General features: G+C 37.2%; 1 pseudogene; it reads left to right on the top strand.

The window, feature by feature from the left end:
- Positions 1-9,051: 9,051 nt before the first annotated feature.
- LOC125198664 lies at positions 9,052-21,548 on the top strand (annotated as a pseudogene).
- The last annotated feature ends 417 nt before the right edge of the window (positions 21,549-21,965 follow it).

Genomic DNA, 21,965 nt, shown 5'->3' with positions numbered 1-21,965 from the left:
CGGGTATTTCAAAATACTCAGCCCCCGCATGTGTTTTCCTTATGTGCAGGTTGAACGGCGACGAGCGTTGGCGGGTGTTGAGCAAATTTAATTAAATAAGATGGATATTTTGAACTTCGAGTGTGGTCGTGTCTTCATACATGGCTTCACTTTCTCTTGGTTGCTTCCGCTGAATTAAGAAACTTATTATTATCATTTGGTTGTTTTGAACTTATTCCTTTTGAATTAGAAGATCGAGACATATCGTGTTTTGTTGAATTTATGTTAAACCCTTGACTTTTGATCATAGTTTATGGTATCTATTCTTCATTGATTTTCTTGAGTAAACCGTTGACTTATTGCTTTGATAGTTCGTTTAATACCTTGGCCAAATCTCTTTAAATGAAACCCTAGCCTATGTTCTTAGTGCTTTTAAGTCCGACTTGGTAGCAGTCGCCGTATTTATTGTACCCTAGAAATCCGAGCTGTTACAACATATCCTCTGTTATTCCATATTACCTTATTTAGTAACTGTTTACTTTCCACATGTCTCTGAGACACCTTGTCCCCTATTTTCACGTACACAACCACATGTCGGTCACTTTCACGCCACCCGGTCAGTAAAGTACCACTTTTAATTTATGTCTAGGTATAATCTCAACCCAAAAGCGTGGTAGCTAACCAAAACCCTTCCAAACTATCACTATGATTATCTTAACGTGTCCATCTCTGTGGGATTCGACCCTTGCCTCCACTATACTAGCCAGTAGAAGTGGGTTGAGGAAATTTATTTGATACCAAGTTCCGATTGTTGTGCCAACGACTCAGCTAGGTTGGGATTTTCATCCTGCTCAGTTTGATACACCCTTAAATTAACACAACACCAAAAACCTACACTTTCACCAGTATCCACCACAACACCCATTATATCTGTGACAATAAATAAATTAAATTTGTATATAATTTGTATAAAGCTTTAACAAAAATCACTAGAGGTAAAAAGAATTCTACCAAATAGTGGCTCCTTATCAATTCTTTTTATCTCTGCCACTTCCTTGAAATTCTTGAACTGGAAGACATGTTTTGGAAATTTTAAGTCTTCCACTTCAAGAACTTCAGTTTTCAGGTTCATAAATAGGCGGTTTTCGTTTGTAGTAACTTTGTTTGTTACACGGTTTCTATTCACAAAGAAATCGCGAATTCATAACACTTTGTTTTCTTTGATTTGGTCTTTGAATTTATGCATTATATCACGTGGATTATATCACGTGGGAAACTTGCATGAATCTGAGCCCCCTGCAATAAAAATATGTAAAACTTTAAAATATCTTATTACTGATAATAAAACTGTAAATTTAGATGTATACCTCCTTATCTTCAAGAATACAATCAAAGGAGCTTATATTTGTCTTGTTGCTTCCTCCAGCAACTTCATATGCTCTAAAACATCTAGTTTTGATTACCCACTTGGAAGTGTATGGTTGAAGATCTTTGAGCAAAGTAAACAAAGAAGGCATTGTTGGGATTTGGACTTTGAAATGGTCATTGCATTTGGTCCTTGTCTTCTGTTCTATATATAGAGGAGTATGTGTGTTTTGGCTCATTATCTGAAATTTGAATTTGAATCTGATATTACATATATCCTTTGGATAATTGGATTAAAATTAGTTTTTAAATGGATTCATGTGTAATAAGCAATATTTGTCAAATTATTAAAGTGTATACCTGTCAATTTAATTTTCTTGAGGTTTATTTTTAAATATTTCATTGTATTAGTCAACTAAAATCAGGTCTGTACGATTTCTTATTACTCCCTCACTCGTGTTTGTTTTTGACTTATTAATATATCTATTGGATCTTATTACTTTGGTCTTATTACTTCCTACCTCACGTTTGTTTTTGTGCAGGAATTCAGTTGATTGAATGGTTAAAGACCAAAGCTAAAGATATCCTATTTTAGATGATAGATGTATAAAGGAATGTGAAATGTACCACTTTACTTCACACAATTCAAGAATCTGGCAGCTTAACTTCCTGTCATTCATATTGCACCACTTTACTTTAGACAGTTTAGATCGTTTGGCTTATCGTCTAAGAAGTAATTTTAAAAACAGTTTCACATCTATTGGATCTTACATGTTTGTAACTTTACATCAGTCTTTAAACCTGTTTTTATAATTTGAAATTGCTTTTCATGTATTAAAACAATGAAAACCTGAAATAAATGTTTATATGATATGAGTAATTGGCTTTAAAAACCAAAAACTTTTCCCGAATTCCGGTTTTTCCCACGAACTATGAGATTGGATTTTAAAACCACGAACTTTCACTTCATTCGCTATTTCCTCGGCGGGTCAACAGCCAGACCCGGTTTGTCTATGTGTCAATTTTAATCCTATTTGTCATTAAAGTGATTACTTGGATCCTATTTGGAAAAATACTACATACAGTAAAAAATTTCTTTCTTAAAAAATGACAACTTTTACACATAAAACACAACTTAAACAAATATTTAAACAAAATACATAAGCATCTCCACATCTCTTCCCCATTTCTCTGTGCACACTGCACAGCCGCGCGCTGCCGTCTCCACCCGAATTCACGGCGGCTTCAGCGCCATCGCCGGCGTCCCTGCCTCCGCTGCCTACAACTCTGTTCTCATCTCTCTTTCATTTCTCTTTCTCGGCCCGCCCTCACGATCAGATGCAACCACCGGGGAAGCTCACGTCCAGCCTCCGCCCTCGTCTAGATCCTGTTCAATTCACGTGGTCTCATCTCGCAATGATCTCCCGTCGCTGTCACTGCTGCTGGCCTTGTGCAGCCTCCACTGCAGCGGTGCGTTGCTACCCATCCTCGTTGCCGGCGTGGCTTCGATTCTTCTGTACTTCGACCACCCCAAACAACTTATTTACGAAAGGAATCGACCTATGGTTTGTGAGGATGGTCACTGAAAAGTACGTCTTATGTTCGTATTGCGTTCAAAAGGAAATAACAGGTTCCCTAGGTCCAGCTAATCCACTAGATCACGCGGTCTAGGAATTCGTTGGTCGCAGGAAATCCCTAAGGTCGTCGGACACACAGAGCACTTCTTTCAAAAACCCTCAACCACTTTACTAAACCTAGTATAGGGAAGTAGGGATCGATCCCACAGAGAAGGATGCGTAATACTCATGTTCAAGGATTTGAGTTTGTTTTTGGTGTTGGCTGCTGCCACGCATTTTTTTGGGTTGAGGAAAACAAATTAAACTTGACTTGGGAATCTTAAAAACTCTTACGCTAATAACTAGACCTAAGCGAAATAGCAGAGAACGTTGCGAGAAAATAACTACTCAAACACTAGATCTAAGAGAACTACTCTACTTACCTAGACCTAGGAAACAAACCGACTGTGGGGACCATGACTCGAAAAGCAGAATGGACGAAAAGGCATGTAATAACTAACTCTCGTACTAACTAACAGCTGACATCATTTTCAACAACCAAATTGCATAAAAACTCTTAAGAAAATCAACATGAACGAAATCAAAACAGAGCAAAAAAATTCTAAGTCAAATTAATGTATAATCAACGAAGAGTTGAACAGATCTGCAGACGCTAGACGAAGTAAAACAGAAAACAAGAAGAAAACTCTAATCCATCTAACAACTTCCTTTTCTCACTTTCGGATCCAACCTTCCTCAGACGCTAAATCCACTCCGGATCCAAGCGTCCAACACAAACTCCAACCAACAAAAACACTTCATCACTTCAGATTTCTGAACAACAACCTCCAACTACAAATAACCCACAGATCTATCACCAAATTCCCATATCAAGCACCACAATATCAAAATAAAATAGAGATCGACATAATACTTGTGAAAATAAACTTCAAAGCAGCGAGATCTACGTAAATCAACTTGAAATTTAACAACTAAACGCTAAATCTAACTAAAGCGGAAAGGTAACGGAGTAATATCAACAACCAAGTCGACTCCCAAAGTGAAGTTCACAACAAAAAGAGTAAAACAACTCGAAATTTAGAGAGATCTGTATCTTCGTCCACACTCGGACAAGAGTACACAGAATCGGGCGAAACTTCTAAAGAAAGTTAACCTTCGAACCGACTACTCCAGATCTCCCATTCCCAAGTGTGTGTAATGTGTGTGAGCTAAGAAGAGTGAAAAAAGTGATATCCATGATGCGTTGCATGCTCTTCTATATATAGGCGTTGGAGTGGGGCCCAACGAGGTATAGATAAGACTTTGTTGCCCTCGGCTATTACTGACTCCCTCGTCACGCCCTTCTTTTCTTTTAAATCCTGCTCACTTTACTTCATTCCTTCGCTAGACCATCTCCTTCAGCTACTTTCCTCGATCTAGCGATTTTTCTTTCACACACTTCTGCTTAGGAAACGTGTTAGACCCAACAAATTATAACGCTTTTCACACTATAACCGATGCATGAAATTAGCCTTATAAGTCACGAAGATGGAATGTAAACTCACAAAATTGATTTGCCTACCTGAGATGGAACGGAGATGGCTGAATTCGAAGTGAGGATGAACAAAATCAGACCTCCAATTCGAATTTTAGGGTTTAGGAGAGTTGTGTAGTGTTTTAAATGAGAACGGAAAGTGTAAAACTACATCGTTTAAATTTCAGAAAACCGACTTCCAAGTCCTTTTGCGGCTGGCCACGTTGGACTTTTCAGCGCTGGAAATGTGCCATTAGGGTCTGCTCGGGAAATCTTGAACGAAGTGCCTAGTTCGCTGCGTTTTAAAATCCAATTCATAGTTCGTGGGAAAAACCGGAATTCGGGGAATGTTTTTGGTTTTTAAGGCCAAAAACCCTAAAAATTATATGATACGATCAATATAAATTTCATTAAAGTTGGAGAGAAAAGTGGGCCAACCAAAACTGTGGCTTTATATATGTATAGATAACCAAGAACCAACCAGTTAAACCGAAATAACTGAATCTTCAATTTATAAGTAACTGAGAAACGATCGATTAAATCGAAATAAGTGAATCTTTAATTTATAACTAAATTTTATAACTTCTTAAAAGGTGTCTTCAATATTTTTCATTCAAAATGATATGATATAGATGCATATGAATTTGTACACACATATATACATATTTAATAAATAAGTATGTTTCTTTAATATATAAACGCCCTATATTAACTCCAAAAAAAAAATTAATTTATACCTTTTTTAATTTTTCGGTTTCGGTTCGGTTTGGGCAAAATTCTACCGAAACCCGAATGTTCACCCATAACTGTTGTAACTTTTATTGTTCTTAGCCCCATAATCTTTTGTAGCTTGGTCATATGTCTCCAACTGTCACATTTTTTGGGTTTATGTTGCACTTACTCTTGATCTTAACGTAGTTTTAGAGGCGGGACATCAACATTCTTCTTTCGGCCAAACATCAAAGAGTATTTGTTGATTTATTTGATATTTGAGGAATTTATAGTCATGCACTACTTTGACTTGTTAATATGTGTGAGTTTTTCATCACCTAATATCTTGATGTTTTGGGTAGTGGTGTTTGATGATCTATTTAACACTATAAATAACCGCATGTATACACGTAGAGATAGTATCGCCAATGATCGCATCGAGATATTGAATTACGAGGGAAAAAAATTACAAACAATATAATTCTGCATTATTATTTCTCTCCACCTTTACTATTAAATACTTCATCCATCTTAAGATAGTTGAGTCGTATTTCTTTGTTTGTCCCATGGTAATAGTATCATTTTCTTTTTTTTAAAAACTTTATTCATTCTCTTACTTTACTCTATCTTCATTTTCTTACTAGTTTTCTTTCCACTTTAACCTTTAACAAAATAATTTCTTAAACCCCGTGCGCAATACCCCAATTACCTTGGGACGGATCGCGTATCATTTTTCTAACGAGAGCTTAAAGCGCTGTTGATGGTGGGACGAAAGTCTTTTTTAGCTACTCATAGATAAAGTAGCAACAATCATATTAAATGATCTACACTTGAAATAACAACTAAATAAAACCCGAAAAACCGATTTTAAGCTTCCGTCCTCTATTCCTTGATCTCATCTCCAAGTGATAGATGGATGAAAAATGACGAGGAATTGATTTTGAATTTTGGACCTATTCATTGTTGCATTGTGAGAAGTATTTATAATTTTGGGGGCTTGTTTCTGATTTGATAGTAATTGTAGCTCTAAGCAAATATTTGCTCGAATTAGGGCTACACACATCCACCTCAATTTAGGTCTTCAAAATGGATATGGATTCGAAAATGGATAGATACCATTTTCCAAAAAAATTGGGTTATCGGATCGATATTTAAAATATTGGATTTTGTATCAGGGTTACCCAATACCGATCAGTATACAATTATCCAATTTTTTAAAATTAATAAATTATGTATTTATTATGAGATTAATACATTTTAACCAGTTTGCTAGTGTTTGACTTCTAAATATGATAATTAGATAAATGTGCAGGCCATTTATATAGTTTTTTATATTTCAATTAATTGTAATTTATAGTGAATTTAAGTTCTATTTTTAAAACAAAATATGATGTATTCGGTAATTACTATAGTTCAATAATAGTACTCCATTTGCATATATTAAATACGTAAAATCTTACCAATCCAGCCATATCATTATTGGGGAGTAATAAATCAACTGTTACATTTTCAATTAAGTCATTATGGGAAATTAGTGGCTGAAATAATTATTTAATGAATAAACATGTTCAATGATTGTAGTTAATTTAAAATAAAATAGAAAATCAAATTAAAATCGGGACTTGATATCCAATTATTCGACTGGATACCGAAATCAGATTTGGATAGGGTATCGATATTAAATTTTAAGAAATTCGGATCGAGACCGAAATTTTGGATCGGGTATCCACGGTACCCAATTTGACAGCGTATGCCGTGAACTCACTGGCTATTGACTTCATTTCAGCAGGTCGTGGCTACTCTTGGAAATTCTCGTGTGGCTCGCTTTACATGGGTTGTTGGACCTTAGGTAACCGCTAACTTGGGGTCAACGGACCGCTAAGATCATCCGTTGAGTTTAGATTTTAGCTTCAACCATTTTGATCTTTTTTTAAGTTTCTTTCCTAACAAGTCAAATCGATTAGATTGACATTTTATTATAACTAGGTTGCTACTAATTATCGAAATATATGAAATTTCAAATAAATATTGTCATCCAATTATACATAATTAAATCTCGTTGAACCCTTATATAATTATTTTTAATTTGATACTATATGTTTGTGAAAAAATAATTTAATTTAAGATAATTATTGCTATATGAGTCCAAAGTTTGAGATTTTTTTTTTAAATAGAAAAAATAGTGGTTATAAATAACAAAATCCTATTACGTTAATACTCTCGATTGACATTTAATTTTACACACCGAGTTGTCATATATACCTCGATTGACATATTTGTACACGAGAGTTGACATCACTGAGAGATTTAATCTTGACCGCCAATTTCCACTATATATATTTACCAAAATCCCTCATATTTTTTATTGAAAATCAATCACAATTCCAATCCACACAAATGTATAGAAATAAATAAAATTGAATATTTTCTGTTTGCATTTGTAAAAACTGAAATACTACAAATAACCCTATCTACAAATGTAAAAATGCACACGATTCCAGTGAGGTATACGCTACACCGTCATTTCCCTTTACAACTCAAGCAGCGACACGTACAAACCCAGCCATCTACAAACACACACTCCAAAATCTGGAAGATCATCGAATTCTCGCATAGGGTTTTTAGATTATTCGTTGCGAATCGCAAAAATTGATGCACTTTCTGGCACCTCTTTATATGTGTTTGGGCGTCTGGAGTGAGGCTGAGCTTCAGTCCTGGAGAGTGATACCTGCGGATTTAACAACTGTTCTTGCATCGCTCGGGTTAGGAAGCTGTTTCGAATGGCGACTGATTCACCGCCGGAATCCGCCGTTGTGACGCACTCTGATCTCCTTATTCAGGTTGGTACTTCGCCTGCTGTTGACAAATTCATCGCGCTAGGTGTTTTGTGAAGATCGTTTTAGTGGTTGGAGTCTTTGCGCCAGCTGAACTGTAATTGGTGTCATTAAGGGTTTGGTGTTTTATATTGGATAGAATTTTTAGTTATCTTGTAGTAGTACTTGAATATGATTAGAATACGAGAATTATTCCGGAACGTGAAGTTTTTAGGGAGAACCCTAGCTCTTGGTGATGAATTCTAATATTGAATTTTCCATCTGAGGGATTGTGTTACTTGTGAAAATTTATGCACTTTGGTGTTATCTGTTTGTGCTCAAGTGAGGCTCGAATTTGGAATAAATTGTTATTTAGGATGAATGGTTTTTTGAATGATCTAGTTACAGTCTAAATTGTTACTAGTATTTATTTTGAAAAATTTTTGTTTAGTTATTTTTAGGAAGCTCCTTGTTGCTCTGAATCTGTAGAGGTCCACGTGAATCCCTCATTTTATATATGAATTCTTCATTATTTATTCCAGAGGCTTTGCGGCTGGATATTCCTAGGGACAAACTGAACCTAGGACCTCGAGGAATTGTTGAATTTGCAAGGAGTAACAGATCCCTTGTTGGACAGTTGGTTTCCGCTATATTGCCAGCTGAAGAGGAGGAGGTGGATACTGATACATTTCACGAGAGTGAAATTTGGTTGCAGTGGTTGATGTTTGAGGGTGAGCCACAAGTGGCACTGGAGCAGCTGGAGAAAATGAGTGATAATGAGCGAGGTGTTTGTGGGGCTGTTTGGGGGAATAATGATATTGCATATCGCTGCCGGACATGTGAGCATGACCCTACTTGTGCGATTTGTGTTCCTTGTTTTGAGAATGGAAATCACAAGGACCACGACTACTCTGTCATATATACTGGTGGTGGGTGCTGTGATTGTGGGGACATTACTGCATGGAAACGTGAAGGATTTTGTTCAAAGCACAAGGTGCTGAGCAGATTCAACCACTCCCCAAGCATGTTGCAGAATCGTTGGGGCCTGTCCTGGATTCTTTACTTACTTACTGGAAAGAAAAAATTTCTTTCTGCAAGAAATGTCTCCGAACAGAGTCCTAGAGTGGTTGGTCATGCTGCTGAAAAGTGTGCCGAGGAGCTGACCTCCAGTGTGGTGGGGATGCTTTTGGATTTCTGTAAACACAGTGAAAGTTTGCTAAGTTTTATTTCTCAGAGAGTATATTCTTCAGCAGGTTTATTGGACGTTCTGCTGAGGTCTGAGAGGTTCATGAACGCTAGTGTGGTTGCGAAGCTCCAAGAGCTACTTCTCAAAATGTTAGGGGAACCAATATTTAAATATGAATTTTCTAAAGTTTTTGTACTATATTACCCATGTATCGTAACTGCAGCCATAAATGAGGGCACTGACACTGCTTTCAAAAAGTATCCACTTTTGTCAACATTCTCCGTCCAAATTTTGACTGTACCAACTCTTACCCCACGCCTTGTAGAGGAAATGAATCTGCTAGGTATGCTGTTGCAATGTTTGGGAAGTATATTCACTCATTGCTCTGGTGAAGATGGAAAGCTGCTGGTATGCTTTCTTGTGCTTATATTATTCTGAACTGCATGGATAAAGTTATAAGAATCAAGCAAGTTTTTTCTCAGCACGTTTTCCGATGTCTGCTACAGTGATTGCTTATCATATTGAAAATATGTGAAATATGACAAAATACCTGAGGGATGTAGGATGATGATAATCTAAACATACGTATCAAATGATTGATGCTTCACATCTTTGGTGATAATCAAGAAATCTAACGTACAATGAAGTATGACGGTATGGCCTAATAGATTGCAATAAGTATGGCTTTGGGTTGCATGCTATTTGAAGCATTTCTGGAGATGTTGATGGTCTTCACCTTGGCTTTTTGATTGAATACCCTCATGTGTCATGTCGCGATAGTTATTGTGTTCTAAATTGTTGCAATGATCTGTGCTCCATGTGCTTCATTATTTTAGTATGTGAAGTGATTTACTACATTGTAACTTGGGAAATATGCTGTTATCTTATCACTCATTTTATTTTCCCATACGATATCTGATAGCGACCATGGTTGGTTATTCCTGGAAAAAAGTACAGTGGCGAATTAATAGTTATTTTCTTGTTCTTTCTATTACTGTTTCTCATTGTGCTTTCATTTCAGATGAAGTTGAGCCCGTTTGTGCATGGGCTTAAATAGTTACGGTTTTGTTATAAATTGAACATTAATAGGCTTGTTAGGTTTTAGAGTATGCAGAGGGTTGTATTTTTAAATGGCACGTCAAGGATACTACCATCCACATACTTGTATTGATAGAGCCGTCACTTGCATTCTTTTTACCTCAGATTCAGATGAAGCATCTGACCTTTATGACTATGTTTAAAGTATACTTAGTAAGGGAATTGAAAATCCTGTTTCCTTATAATTCGGAAAATTATCTTATAATTGAAAATCCTGTTTCCATCACCTAATGGTGATGGAAACACATGGATTAGTAAGTTTCTCTCCTGGCTGAATTTGTTAGGTCAAGCCTTCTATAATCTTACCGCATATCTTTAACCAAGTTGAAATGTTTGGTGAACAGATGTTGAGCGAAATTTAAAAAATTATAAGTCCTAGACAGTTATAAACTATTTTGATTACCCAGCCTATGTTTCCACACTAGCTGAATGAAATGATTAAATTAATGGCATGGCTCAATCTGTGGTCTAGTTTCTGTTGCAATTAAAGTATGCAGATGGTAGTATTATTGAATCTTTGTCCTGATACTCTGAATTCATTAAGACTGGGAAAAGTTTAAATGTAGCTGTTTTGCAGGTTAATAAGTGGGCACACCTATATGAAACTACTATTCGCGTGGTTGAAGATATTAGATTTGTCATGAGCCATTCTGTTGTACCCAATTATCTATGCCAACGCAGACGAGATCTGGCTAGAGTTTGGATGAGACTCTTGGCTTCTGCACAAGGGATGAACACTCAAAAGAGAGAGACGGGCAGTCACGTAGAAGATGAAAACGAGAATGTTCATTTGCCTTTTGTTTTATGTCATTCCATATCTAGCATTCTTTCTCTTCAAGTGGCTGGAGCCTTCTCAGTCAGTGTTCACGATGATAATAAAACATTTATCAGCATGTATAAACAACATCATGAAGACCAAGACAGCCTGAGACATGCCAAAGTAGGAAGGCTATCTCAAGAAAGCTCTGTCAGTAGTACTACAGTTAAGGGTGCAGTTGACCATGAGGTCAAGGCTGCTGATAATTTTCCTGTTCCATCATCTGCTTTGTGGTTAGTATATGAGTGCTTGAGATCTCTTGAGAGTTGGCTGGGACTCGACAACACATTGGGTCCTCTCAGTGCCTTGTCTCTGAAGACAAGTGATGGCTCTGGCAATAACTTTTTGGCTTTAAAAGAACTCTCTCGAGGTTTAGAAGAGGCAGACACATATTTAAATCATCCACTTCATCAGGTAGTTATCCTACCAATTTAAATGAGGCTCTTAGAAAATAATATATTTTTACCATCTCATGGTGGCTTGAATCTTGGTGTAGGGTTTGACAGTAGCCAGCCTATGGGACAACTAAGGAATTGTGGTACTGATGATAACATCATCGAAGGGGAGAGTTCTTCCGAACCGGAAGGATTGCGAGTTCTGAGTTTATCAGATTGGCCTGACATCACATATGATGTTGGATCACAGGAAATATCTGTACACATTCCGCTGCACCGACTCCTTTCAATGCTTTGCGGAGGGCACTTAAAGAAAGTTTCGGTGAAGGATCGTTGCACGTCCTTAGTACTGATTCTGTTTCTGTAGATCACTCATTTGTCAGACATGATGATTTCCTTTGCCAGATTCTGGATGGGTCTCACCCTTGTGGGTTTTCTTCCTTTGTCATGGAGCATCCCCTGCGAATAAGGGTGTTCTGTGCACAGGTTCATGCTGGAATGTGGCGCAGTAATGGGGATGCTCCCTTATTATTTAGTGAATGGTACCGTGCAGTCCGCTGGTATGTATTGCCGCAACTGGTGGTATTACTGATAATAATTCTCTTTGCTTTTCCATAATCTGGGAATTGCTTAGTCCCTTTGGTTTCCTGATGCAGGTCGGAGCAAGGCCAAGAACCTGATCTCTTCTTGCTACAGTGTTGTGCTGCTTTAGCTCCACCAGATCTTTTTGTCCAAAGAATCCTTGAACGTTTTGGGTTATCAAACTATACCACTCTCAATATTGATCAGTCTAGTGAGTATGTAGTTTCTTCTTGAACTTGTTCTTTTGTACAATTTTTTATTGAGAAACGATCTCCTATCATCTTCTATTAACCCTGCAACAAGTTTGTATATGTGCTGCATCTAATGTTTCTCGACTTTCTTCTACTATTGTTTTGTACAAAACAAAGAAACATGCTTCTCACCTTATCTTCGTTTTACTTAATATTCCTAGGCACATATTTGGGGATTATTCCTGCTTAAGATGTGGTAGAGCACTACAAACAGCAATTTATGCTACAAAGCAAAACTATTATGAACCTATGATTTTTTCCTACTTAATGAGTGGACGCTGTTGCATGAAATTTCTGTTTCAGAATGGTCTGAACTCTGAAGATATATTTTATGTGCAAGTATAAAGCTTGAACTAGTCAATTAGCGAAGAGCTCGTGTTTCCTTACTAGGCGTTGATGTCCAAAACTATTGGGAGACACGCTATTTCACACAACATTCCTGTATTACCTTCTTAATAGTGATCAGGTTACGACATTACAAAAGCATATATTAACAAGTATTTGCTTCTTCCTTAACATTATTCGGAGAATGAAAACGTATTTAAGCAGTGATGTTTTCCAGATGATATTGATTAACGTTAGCTCAGTGGTTTACCCAATTTCTGATAATTTCATACTTGTACATTCCACTATTTGCTATCCTTGCCCCCTTGTAGGCTTGCACAATTCTAGATAATTCATGCTTGTATATTCCATTATTTTCTATCTGTGTCATGCTTGTATATTCCATTATTTTCTATCTGTGGCCCTCAACATGGGTTTCAATCATGGAAATAGGTTTGCAATTTAATTTTCAGGCATGAACCGACCCTTGTTGCTGAAATGCTCACTCTTCTGATACAAATTGTGAAAGAGCGAAGATTTTGTGGGCTGACAACTGCAGAGTGCTTACAAAGAGAGTTGGTGTACAAGCTTGCTATTGGAGATGCTACTCGTAGTCAGCTTGTGAAGTCTCTTCCTCGAGATCTTTCAAAAGCTGACCAATTTCAAGAAGTGTTGGATAGAGTTGCCGAATATTCTCACCCATCTGGCATGACACAGGTACGAGATTGAAGTATCACGTCTGTCATTGGTGTAAAGTGCAATGCAGTTGTGTTGACTTTTAGTAATTTCAGGGCATGTATAAACTAAGATCGTCATACTGGAAGGACCTTGATTTATATCATCCTCGCTGGAACTTGAGAGATCAACAAGCAGCAGAAGAGAGATACTTGTTGTTTTGTAATGTTTCGGCATTGTCCACTCAACTTCCTAGATGGACAAAAATTTATCCTCCTCTCAGGGGCATAGCTAAAATAGCTACCTGTAAGACACTTCTCCAAATTGTTCGTGCAGTTCTGTTTTATGGTGTTTTCTCTGACAAGCTTGCTACCCCGCGTGCTCCGGATGGTGTCCTATTAACTGCATTGCATTTGTTGGCCCTTGCACTGGATGTCTGTCGATTGCAGAAAGAATTGGGTGACCCATTTTGTTTTGTGGGTGACATCATTCCAGTTTTGGCATTTGCCAGTGAAGAAATACCTACCAACAAATATGGTGATCAGAGCTTGTTGTCACTCCTTGTCATTTTGATGCGGATGCATGAGAAAGAAAATGCACAAAACTTCATGGAAGCTGGGGATTTTAATCTGTCATCTGTAGTTATGGATTTAATCAAGGCCTTTGTGGCACTTGAACCAGCATGCATGACCAAATTGCAGAAACTTGCACCACAATTAGCTAATAAATTTTCAAAATCTATTTCGAATGATAATGCTAGCGACATGGATGTATCAGATGATAGTGAAAAACGCAAAGCAAAGTCTCGTGAGAGACAAGCTGCTATATTGGTAAGACATTTTATTTATGTTTTTGATGTATTACTTGAGTCAGCTAATTTAATACTAGTACTATGCTTATTGGGTAATATGGAAAGTTCTGCTGTCCACTTTTATGGAGTCTTTTGGTATATGAAAACACCCAGCCGTTCGTTGTTATCTCAGTTGATGCATAAGTGCACTTGGGATATTTATGTTTAAAGATTATTTGCTCCAACTTGTGTGTCTCTTTCATCTTTGCAGTAACTGTCTCTAATATCTGATGGCTGTTTTGTTGGTGCTCTAATATCTGATGGCTGTTTTGTTGGTGCTAACTGTTTGGTTGGTTGTAACTTGAATAAAGTTGAGATGGAGTTTTTCTGAATGACATTGTTTCTAGTTACGGAAGTCCTACAATGATTTTTTATGACAATCATCGGTCTTTGTGTTTGCCTTTAATGCTTTTATGTGAAGTAGGAGAATATGCACTTTCTGATGCTCATCATATCTAAAACCTGTACAGGAAAAGATGAGAGCCCAGCAATCCAAGTTTCTGGAGAGCTTTAATTCCAGCAAAGATGATGAGATGGAAGACGCCAACCCCGACCAAGAAGTATGTGATTCTGAAGTTAGTAATGACACCCAGGAGTCCGCTCAAGTAACCTGCTCCCTGTGCCATGATCCTAAGTCTAAGAATCCAGTATCATACTTGGTTCTTCTCCAAGTAAGTGAATGTATCTGGTGTTATTTTTGTCATGGAGATTCTAATTGATTCTTATGATTTCAGTGCACACCATCTAACCTTAAGCTAATAAACATTAAATAAATCTAGCATGATGTCATTCTGACTCTATATTACTTTGGAATGAAGAAATCCAGGCTATTGAGTTTGGTTGAACATGGCCCTCCTTTATGGGATCGAGTTAGCCGGTCTGGTAAAGAGCTTGTCTCGGATGATAAGACCCCGATCAATATTTTATCACAAAGCAGTCTCCCTGATAGCTCTGAGGTCTCGTTGTCTCAGTTTGAAAATATGGTTCAGAGTGCTCTAAATGATTTTGCTTCTACTGGACAACCGCAGGAAGTGAATGCTTTTACGGAGTATGTCAAAGCACGATTCCCTACCATTAAGAATATTCAACTACCTTCTGTTTTGAAGGACACAAGGGAGAGCAAAACATCATCTTTTGAGACATTGGAACAGGACATGTATCTGTCAATAAGAAGGTTCCAATCCAGTACAAATGGTTCTGATTCTCGCAAAGATGCTGAAAATTGTTCAACCACTGTAAGCAGTAGCAAAAGAAGCGGCTGTTCCGAATCTCTTCTGCTTGGTAAATACATGGCTGGTTTGTCGAAAGAGCCACGGGATAACCCCTTGGCTTCAGAGAACGGCTCTTGCAGCGATTGGATGAAATTGAAACCTGGTGTACTGCATCCCAGATATGATAATTTTGGTCCCACTGATGCTGATGGAATTTATGTTTCTTCATGTGGACATGCTGTGCATAAAGTATGTCTGGATCGCTATTTATCATCACTAAGGAGAGGTAGACCTATATGATCCCCACTTCTTCCCCTCTTTTCAGCATTGAAACACACTTTTTGCCTTTATTATTGAGTCATTGACAGATCGCTGAGAGTATTAACTTGAAGAAATTGATGAATTAGGCATGTTAAAATCCTGTTATTTGCTTAAATTTTTTCATCCAAACCATTGGGATAAAGATTGAACCATAGCTCTTAGTGTTTTATGTATATGGAAGCGCATATTTCACGGTAGTACTAGTAAATCACCTCTTATCATATTCTGGATTATTTGTATGTGACAGGAAGTACCTGATACAACAATACAAATGATTTTCAATAACTAATTCTTTTGTTAAGATTGGAACATAAGGAAAAAACCTGCATTATGAACAATTGTAGCTTTTGTCTCAATTGCATAAGCTTGACTTGTTATGATTAGAATCTTGATTTGCTATTGAACTACACCTGGTTATCATGTCTTTCTCTGACAATAATTTTGGATGTGATTTGCTACTTTTCACATCATGGGAACCTTTAACATACAGTCCATGGAGATATAGAAACTTCTTTAATTCTTGTACATAACTTGAGGTCGATGACCATCTCTCTCATGCAAATGTTCTAATCTCCATCACTGTGGTGACAAAAATATTTGCCTGTTTACCGGAGTTGGTTTATTACATTTTCACAATGCCTCTTGGTTGTAGTTAAAGGTTAACATCATATTGCAATGTAATAGGTCTCTAATCTTGTTTCATGCTCTCATTCTGATAGTGAATTGCTGCTTGAACACCAATAGCCTGGCTCTTCAACTTCATCCTGGGTCTTGAATATCTTCTTAGAAAGTGCCACTTTGTAAATGTTTGGTAATAGCAAAAACCTGCTACCAATTTTTGGCCCTTCGAATTTGTTTTTCTCTGAAAACTGTTTTCCAGCTGTTCAATCAGGTCCCCTTCTCCATTTCTGTAATTCATTGTATGACGTTGCATTCTTATTTATTCTATCTGGTTGCTTGGTATTCCAATTTTTTATTTTCTAGATCAACTAGTCCCTTAATATTCCCCCCAGATACATTCCTTGGGATATTATCCTAACAATCATTAACCTTTTCTGATTCGCTCCTCTTGTGACTCATCGAAGGATAGTTCATTTATTTCCTTCTTGATCGATGTTTTTCTTATAACACTTCTTTATCAAATGAGAAGAATGAAAGTATGATGTAATACTAATCATAATTAAGGTGCACCCCTGCTGGTCTCAGATTCCTGTGAAATCTATTTATATGCTTTGGATGGGCATCTTGGATTTCACTGCTCACCAGAAATGTTGTTTTAGAAAAGCAGTCACTCTTCTGCCCAGTGTGTTTAAGCTTATAAGTATTCCTCATAAGTCTTAGTGATTGATCTTTCATTTGGTACCTCTATTGGCATATAAACTTGCCTTTAATAGGAGTGTAATTTCCTGTCCATGTTTTACAGATTCAATAGAAGAATTGTATTTGAAGGGGGCCACATTGTGGATCCAGAACAGGTAGAGTTTTTCTATTTTCTGAACTTTGGCTGTTGACAATAAGATGGTTTTGGTAATGTTCTCATGTTTTGGCAGGGTGAGTTCCTTTGTCCGGTGTGTCGGGGACTTGCTAATTCTGTACTGCCAGTTTTGCCTGGAGATAAAACAAGGATACCTCAGCCGCCTGCTGGTTCAACCATTAATTTTACAGGTGTGAGTAGCCATTTAAATTTCTCCGCCACCGGCCATTCTCTTCGCCTCCAAGATGCTTTATCACTCTTACAAACAGCTGCAAATATTGCTGGAGATCAGGAGAGTCTAAAAATTGTACCAACACGAAAGTTAACGATAAAGCCAAATCTTGAACCTATCATTCGTTTGTTATGTGCAATGTATTATCCTAAACAAGCTAAGATTTTAGAGACTGGTAGGGTAAGTCATCCATTGATTATATGGGACACGCTGAAGTACTCCCTTATCTCAGCTGAAATTGCAGCTCGATCTAGAAAGAATTCATTGAGTCCAAATTACAGCATTGGTTCTTTATACAAGGAGCTCCACTCTTCCAGTGGTTTCATTTTATCCTTGCTGTTAGATGTTACTCAAAGCACAAAGACAACTCCTCAGGCTGTCTTACTAAGATTTCAAGGGATCCAGCTGTTTGCTAAGTCCCTAATGCCTGGTACTAATCCAAATGGATTGTCCAGTTTTCCTGCCCAGCATGGAGGTATGAGTCTGTCTGTTTATTGCTTTTTTTCTTCAGATACCACGATGGGAAGACATTTTTATTGATGTTCTAAGTGCAGTTTTGACCTGTATATCTACTCACTGGATTATTGTGTAATTTTGGGGATTCTTATATCCGCTACATATTAAATACATTTACTTGATGTTGCAAAGCAAATAATAAAATTTGGGGAGTAGCACTTATCGGGTGTTTTGAAATTCTGTTGTAAAAGATGTAATTGTGATATATAGTAGCAAATAATATTTCTGTTGCTTGAATAGTTACCAATATGAATATGATTTGGTAGGATGGTCCGAAGTGCATCTACTTCTTCTCCCTTATCAAATGCTTCTAATTACTTATGGTTGATGGACATATATTCCAAAGCTAAGCGGTGCTTTCGTGTTCTTTAGTGATTGTATGTGTATGAACTCCATATTATAATATATAGATTATCATAACCAGATGAAGATTTTCTGGACCCAAACCCAATATGTGGTGAAGCTTTTGTGTGTGTGGTATGCATGATTGGATAGCTGGTTTTTCGTGTCCGTGCACTTGTAAGTAATTGGTGTTAATTTGGGCTGCTGTAGTATCTTATCATCCCATATGACATGCAGATACTATCTTTATATCTTGGAAAATGCTGAATTGGAAGCAGAGTATCCTGATATTCAACTATGGAGACAAGCACATGAACCTATTATTGCTCATGATGCCTTTTCATCATTTATGTGGACACTATTCTGTCTTCCATGCCGATCCTATCTTGCAAGGAATCTTATTTGTCCCTTGTACATGTTTTCTATGTTGTTTCCATCACCCAGGTATCAAGATTTTTCTTTGGATTTAATAGGATCATACTTGCTGCAGTGCATGACTTTTAACCACCTCGTGTGATAGGCTATACTTGCATGCTATAGCACACAGAAAAGCTTTCAAACTGAAGTGGAGGTCTCTGATAATTTAATGTCTGACATACACCGATTGATTGGGAAGCATCAAGAAGCTATGAAGTTTTTCAAGTCCAACCTTGCTAATTCTTCACATAATATCTATGATTCGATTCGCATTTTGACATTTCCTTACTTAGCGAAGATGTGCCCTGCTTTGGAAATTAATAAACTCCTCTAACATGATGCCATTTGGTGATGAGGCCCATGCCTGGGATAGATCTCCATGTACACTTGATGACATGGAGTATGTAACTAATATGATGGAAGAGCTTCTGGAGGTTGGGGAACTGGAGAAGATGTTCGATATTCCCACCTTGGACATCATCATCAATGATGAAGTATCAAGATCAACAGCTTCCAGATGGGTGGGCCATTTTTGTGAAGTGTTTGAAGCTCATAAATCTTCTCAGGCTTTGAGATGTACTCCAGCAGTCCCATTTAAGCTGATGCTTTTGCCTCATGTGTACCATGATCTGTTGCAAAGGTTGAGCTATGACTTATTATTCTTTCTTTGTTGCATTTGTTTCCCCAGTTTTTGGTAAAATCCCTGGGCTGACTGGTTAAAACAGGTATTTTAGGAAGTGTTGCCCTGCATGTGGAGTTTTGATGGAGGAGCCTGCACTGTGCTTGCTTTGTGGTACATTATGCTCTCCAAACTGGAAAACTTGCTGCAGGTACTTATTCAAGTTTTGCAATTGCATTGTGTACTTTATACCTTATTTTGGTCTTTAGGGTGCATGTGTATGGGAGAGGTTTTGATCATTCATGCGCATCTTTATTTGTTTTTTATCCTTTTACTCAAGTTGCGTTTATTTTTTAAAGAGCAAGCACTTGTAAGACACATGCGTTGGATTGCGGTGCAGGCATCGGAGTCTTCCTTCTAATTAGAGTATGTACTATTTTTTTTAACTTGTCATCCCATGCTGCTAATATGCCTTTTCATCTCTTATTTGGTTGTTTTTTAGTATCCTCAGGGTAGGGTACTAATGTGTGAAATATTTATTTCAGAGGACCACAATATTGCTTCAGAGATCTGCACGCCAGGCGCCTTGGCCTTCTCCTTACTTGGATGCATTTGGTGAAGAGGTAAATATATTGAAGTGTGGGCCTCTGATTTGGGTTGATGGACTCGCTATGCCCATAAATTCAACATTCTGACTCCATTTGTCCTATGTGCTTGTGCTTTAATGATTCCTGTACCGAATGATGGACTATATCATTGAATATTTATCTGAGTGATACTGCTTACTTTGATTTGATACTACTGAACTAAGCTGAAGGGAAGTTATGGTTCTTATTCACGATTTAGTTAATGATTTGAATAAACACTCGGTTTAAATTTATTTGTTTTATGTAAATTATCACGCCAGCTAAGAGCAAGAACCACTTTCACCTGGCAACATATTTTTTATCGTGCGAGGGTGGTTATGCTTTGTATAGCCAATATTGATTTGTTAATTTCACCCGTCTTGCAGGATGTTGAAATGCATCGGGGAAGCCACTGTTTCTAAGCCAAGAAAGATATGCAGCCTTAACACATATGGTATACTGGCAATTTGTCCTTTGACTCGTTCGTATCTCATGTCAGTATTATAATTATTGAGAAATATGGCGATGTTGAGCTTTGTTATTTTGGGTGGTGAGTTGATGTTTCTCTATGAATTGTAATTTTATGTAACCTCCAGATTTAGCTCAGAAGAATTTAACCCACGAATTCAATATGCTGTTCATCTAGTAAATTATTTTGTGAAGGCAGAACTTGTAGACTGAAATTTTCTAGTCTTTGTCCAGAAGATAGCCAAGAACCATTGATGTGCTTAGAGTCACCTTCTTCCGTCAGTGATAGTGTTGTGTTTTCTTTAAATGAAGTCTTTATTACTTTTGTTATTAATCGTGTAACATGATTCTGCTGTTTAAGGTGGCTTCTCATGGGCTTGATCGAAGCTCAAAGGTGCTTCGACAAACAACAATCGGTTCCTTTTTCATGTTTTAGGCCGTGGATGTGAATAACCAGATATTCTTCTGATGAGGTCAGCTTTTGTTATATTCCCTATTAGCTGGAAATGTAGTGTTGATCCTAAATATGACTGAATATTGCAGGTAGTATAGCATTCAGATTCTTGAATCGGAGATTATCTAAATTTCATGATTCGAGCTTCAATACAAGATCAGGAAATCAGTGGCAGCCTTTGATACTCAACTGTACAGACTTGATATAGAGGTAAAGCTTGTTTGAAATTGTCGGATTATGACAATATCCTTTAAAATGATGGAACTCCTCGCAACTGTTCAGCGGAAAGAGTAACCTTTGTTGAGCAGTTTCTTGTGATTATCCATGTAATTGTGCAACGCAGACTCTTTGCTCGTTTAAGAAAATAAATAACACAACAAATGCCTGCTGTTTGTCGTGTTCTCGTTGAGTGGTGGTGTTGGCAATATATGGTTACTAGTAGTCTGATGCGTCATGTTTTCCCACAGGTTATATATCGTGATACTATTTACATGTGGTTATCTTCCAACTGGAATGCGTTACTGGCTGTGGTGTTCTGGTGAACGTCGATATACTCCTGATCGGTAGAGAGATATATACGAATATATAATGTCTCATGTACAGAAATTTCTCTACTTTCTATGTGTGGATTTGGGGACGAGGATGGTTTTTTTCCCTTCTGTAAATTGTGTATGGATGTCTTTATTTGAATGTACGAATCTTTTGCCATCCACTTGTTTGAGTCTTTAAACCCAAAAAATCTTGCTACTACTACTAATTATGGGCTAATGTACAATAAATTGCAAATGATATATTTTGGGTTGATTTTGATTTTTATCTTTGGAACTGGATTGTTGATGTAGTTGGCCAGAAGGTGTCAGCTTCCCCTGTCGTCTATGGTCATCTTCCGCGATGTCCATGGTCTGATTATTGTCTACTTTCGTCGTCGATGGTGCCCCCTTAAATTCATGCTTTTACTTTAATTGATTTTCATTGGCAATCCAGTAAGTGTTGGTGGATTAATCGATGTAATGGGCATCTTTCATTTCAAGCACAAAAATTAGTTGATTTTTAATTAATTGCATTTTCCGCTAATCAATCTTCTTGTTACCAAATTCATCTTCGATTTAGGTACTTAATTAATTAATAATTAATAGTATTATATTAACA

The sequence above is a fragment of the Salvia hispanica genome, unplaced genomic scaffold (assembly GCF_023119035.1).
Source record: "Salvia hispanica cultivar TCC Black 2014 unplaced genomic scaffold, UniMelb_Shisp_WGS_1.0 HiC_scaffold_181, whole genome shotgun sequence".
Lineage (NCBI taxonomy): Eukaryota > Viridiplantae > Streptophyta > Magnoliopsida > Lamiales > Lamiaceae > Salvia > Salvia hispanica.
Note: the sequence above shows the minus strand (reverse complement) of the source record. Positions and strands in the feature narration are given on the sequence as shown.